Source organism: Crocuta crocuta, unplaced genomic scaffold (genome assembly GCF_008692635.1).
Source record: "Crocuta crocuta isolate KB4526 unplaced genomic scaffold, BGI_CrCroc_1.0 scaffold301, whole genome shotgun sequence".
Lineage (NCBI taxonomy): Eukaryota > Metazoa > Chordata > Mammalia > Carnivora > Hyaenidae > Crocuta > Crocuta crocuta.
The window spans coordinates 1,305,310-1,309,891 of NW_027527544.1; the positions used below are offsets into that span (position 1 = coordinate 1,305,310).

At 40.3% G+C, this 4,582-nt stretch overlaps 1 protein-coding gene across 2 annotated transcripts in view; it reads left to right on the top strand.

Annotated features, from left to right (window-relative positions):
- The window catches only part of SYTL5 (synaptotagmin like 5), a 102,645-nt gene that overhangs the window by 22,236 nt on the left and 75,827 nt on the right, over positions 1 to 4,582 (top strand). The gene's annotated exons all lie outside the window — the stretch shown is intronic.

Consider the following 4,582-nt stretch of genomic DNA (forward strand, 5'->3'; position numbering starts at 1 on the left):
TGTGTGTGTGTGTGTGTGTGTGTGTGTGTGTGTGTGTGTGCGCGCGCGCGCGCGCGCGTGCATACACACACAAAATAGAAAACAGTATTTTTATTTTTTAAAACTATAAAATAGTAAAATTGGAAGCCTCGTAGGACGAGATCTCTTTCTACATCTGAAAACCATGCACAAGCTTTCTTTGCTTATAGCCCCTCTTGGCTCACATATCTTCTCAGAAGGCACAGGCAGTTGCCCGAAGCCATCCTTAGCTGTACGGCTTGACTGGCAGGATGGGTATGAAATTTCCAGCTTGCTTCNCCCACAGCAAATGAGGGAAAAAGCTTTTTCTGCATCTATTGAAAGGAGCGTATGGTTTTTTTATCCTTTCTCTTATTGATATGACGTATCACATTGGTTGATTGATTTGTGAATATTGACGCCTTGCCTTGCATCCTAGGAATAAGTCCAGGTTGATTATGGTGAATGATTTCTTTAATGTATTGCTGGATTCAGTTTGCTAGTATTTTGTTGAGGATATTTGCATCTATGCTCATCACAGATATTGGCCTGGAGTTCTCTTTCTTTTTGATTTGTAGTATCTTTATCATATTTTGGTATCAGGGTAATGGTGACCTCATAGACGGAATTTGGAAGGTTTTCATCCTCTACTGTTTTTTAAAATACTTTGAGAAGAATAGATACTAGCACTCCTTAAATGTTTGGTGGATTTCACCTCTGAAGCCATCTGGTCCTGGACTTGTTTCTTGGGAATTTTTTGAGTACTGATTAAATTACAATTGCTGATAATCTATTCACATTTTTTATTTCTTCATGATTTAGTTTGGGGAAGGTACATGTTTCTGTGAATTTATCAGTGTTTCCTAAGTTGTCCACTTTGTTGGCATATAATTTTTTGTAGTATTCTCTTAATAATTCTTTTGCATTTCTGTGGTGTTGGTTGTTATTTCTCTTCTTTCATTTCTGACTGTTTATTTGAGTCCTCTCTATTTTGTTTGTTTTTTTCTTTCTTTCCTTTTTTTTTTTTTTTTTTTTTTNCCAGCTTCTGGTTTCATTGATCTGTTCTCTTGTTGTTTTTAGTTCCTATTTCATTTATTCCTGCTCTAATCTTTATTATTTCCTTTCTTCTACTGGTTTGGGGTTTTGTTTGTTCTTTTTCTAGCTCTTTTAGGTGTAATGTTAGATTGTTTATTTGTGATTTTTATTGCTTCACGAGGTATACTTGGATTGCTATAAACTTCCTTCATAGAACAGCTTTTGCGGTTTTGGACCATTGTGTTTGCATTTTTATTTGTCTCCATGTATTTCTTATTTCCACTTTGATTTCTTGGTTGACCCCTTCATTGTTCAGTAGCATGTCATTTTACCTCCATATTTTCGTGGTCTTTCTGTATTTTTTCTTGTGGTTGATTTCTAGTTGCATATTGTTGCGGTCAGTAAAGGTGAATGATAAGTCTTCAGTGTTTTTGAATTTAGGGGACTTGTTTTATGGCATAATATGTGATCTGTTACCATATAGTGTCCTCCTTTGTCGCTTGTTACCATAGTGTGTCTTGTCCGATATAAGTATTGCTACCTTGGCTTGCTTTTCACTTCTATTTGCATGATAAATGCTCTTCTATCCCTTCACTTTCAATCTGCATGTGTTTTTAGGCCTGAAATCTGTCTCTTGTATGACAGATATGTCATATGTCATATGTCTTTTGAATGGAGTGCTTAGTCCATTTACATTCAAGGTAATTGTTGATAGGTATGTACTTATTGCCATTTTGTTACCTGTTTTGCAGTTGTTTTGTTGTTCTCTTTTCCTTTATTTTATACTTTCTTCTCTCACACTTTGCTGGTTTTCTTTAATGATATACTTGGGTTCCTTTCTCTTTATTTTTTGCATATTTGTTACTGGCTTTTGATTTGTGGTTACCACTAGGTTTGTATATAACATTTTATGCATATAGCAGTGTATATTAAGTTGATGGCTGCTTAAGTTTGAACCCATTCTTTGCCCCCCCCCCCCCCTCTTTTTTGTTGTTTTTTTTTTATNCTCCTGCTCATGGTCTTTCTTTTCCACTCAGTGAATCTCCCTTAACATTTCTTGTAGGATTGGTTTAATGGTCATGAATTCCTTTGATTTTTGTTTGTCTGGGAAACTATTTATCTTTCCTTCTATTCTGAATGATAGCCTTGCTGGATATAGTATTCTTGGCTGCAGGTTTTTTCTTTCAGAACTTTGACTATATCATGCCACTCCCATCTGGCCTGCCAAGTTTCTGCTAAGAAAGAATGAGGTCAGGGGTGCCTGGGTGGCTTAGTCGGTTAAGCGTCTGACTTTGGCTCAGGTCATGATCTCACAGTCCATGAGTTGGGCTCTGTGCTGACAGCTTAAGAGTCTGGAGCCTGCTTTGGATTCTATGTCTCCCTCGCTCTGCACCCCTCCCCCACTTGTGCTCTCTCTTTCTCTCAAAAATAAATAAACATTTAAAATAAAGAATGTATAAATTTCTTGGAAATTGCTTAGAAAGTCCACAGTTTTTTTACTATCCATTTGTTAAGAGTCTCACTGAGATCCTCCACTCTTCTCAAATCCAGTCAGTATCTTCATGATGATTACCTTAAATTATCTATCAGGCATATTATTTATTTCCCTTTTGTTAAGCTCTCTTGCTATGATTTTGCCCTGTTCTTTAATTTAGGACACATCCCTCTGTCTCCTCATTTCGTCTAACTCTCTGTGTCTGTTTCTATGTGTTAGAAAAGTCAGCTATGTCTCCTTTTCTTGAAAGTAATAGCCTTATGAAGAAGTCCTGTAGTGCCCTGCGGTGCAATGTCCCTTTTTCACCAGATCCTGGTGCTTAAGGGTGTCTCCTGTGTGTTATGTGCACCCTACTGTTGTGGCTGAGCCAAGTTGCCCTTAGTACCCTTGTCTGCAATGGCTCTCTTTGCCTGTTGTGGGCAGGGTTTGGTTTCTCTGGGGTTAGTGGGCCCGTCTGAGGCTGTCTCATGCTTCAGTTGAGTCAGATCTGGCATTTGCCAGATGCAATAGCACTGAACTGCAGTCAGACCAGGTGCCTTCTGCCAGCCCACTGTTGGGTCTGTAGTGGTGTGTGTGGTTATCTTTCCCTCTTCCTGGGGCCGGAGTCACTTTGGAGTTTTACTGGCCTCCGTCAGGGCTGCTTTCACACTGCTAGGTTTGTGGCTCCACTTTGGATGAGCTCTTGTCAAAGCATATCGGAGGGGGCAGGTCCACAGAAGAAGAAGAATGCTAGGGCACAGCACACTGTTAGCAAGTTGGTTCCTGTAGGTGACTGTGAGTCTAGGTTGGGGGTGGAGCAAGAGAGGGAAATGGTGCCTACCAGCTCTTTTGTTCTAGGAGAAGTCTCCCAATGATCCCTGCCCCTCCAGCACATGCTGGAGATGAGGAAACAAGTCTACTTCCCATATACCTCAGGTGTTTTTCAATCTGCTGCTTCTCTGCCATATCGCAGTGGAGCTGTTTGTTGTGCTCTTTAAGGATGGGGGCTCAGTTTCCTTTCCCCCTCCTGGCTGTCCCAGAGCCACACCCTCCTTTTTTAAAGTTCCAGGTGTTAAGCCCCGCTGATTTTAAGAACTTAGAAAATAAGGTCCCTCTGGTTTTCAAAGCCAAATGTTACGGGGTTTTGTCTTTGCCACGCAGGTCCTCCGTGCCTGAGGTGCCTGGTGTGGGGTTCTCCTCCTCCGTGACTTTATCCCAGGGACAGCCCTGTGGGTCCCAACTGCATCTATGCCCCTCCTACCCTCTTCAATGTGTCCTCTTGTCCACATTTAGCTGTGGAAAGTCTGCTCTGCCAGTCTTTGGGTCATTGTCCGGCCATGTACCCTGGTGCGGGTATGATCTAGTTGTATCCGTGGGATGAGGTGAGCTTAGGAAGCCATCTTCCTCAGAATTCCAAAATCTGTATTCATTTTCTAAATGGAGGTGAGCCGTCTACAAATCAGGATGCAAAAATAATGTTAGACATCTTAATTTCACATGAAACCAAATTGTTTCCTTTGGCTATTTCTCCATATGCCTGTTCAGAAAAACGATCAATAATGCACTTTGGTTTCTGGTTGAAAGTAACATGATACAACTGCAAGTCAAGTAATGCAGAAGTCGCCATTTTCAGCTCTGCAGACTTCTTAGAAAGTTTGTCTGAGTGTGTTGTAATAGCTTTCTCCAGTTCTGCTTCCCTTAATTTGGTATTTCAGAGTTGGCTATAAAGGCCATTCCAGTATAGTCAGATAACAAGTTACCAAGGAAAGAATAAATTAATGGACGGAATTTTCTGTTTTAGTTTTGCTTCTACACAATTTTGCAGGGGCATTTTGCCCTCCCAGTTCTCAGTGACCAGCCACTAGAAGGCAACAAATCGAATTTAAAAATTAACAGAAGCAAAGAAAGAAATAGAAAAACTTGGATGGGAGACTATCATAGTTTTTTATTGACTCATGTACAAATGGCCTTCTGGGTTTCTTTGATTAGAGTTAGCTTACACAAAAGAGCACAGGTAACAAATATACAGGAGAGTTTCTCAATTTCAGCATTACTGATATCTTGGTTGATAGGGTT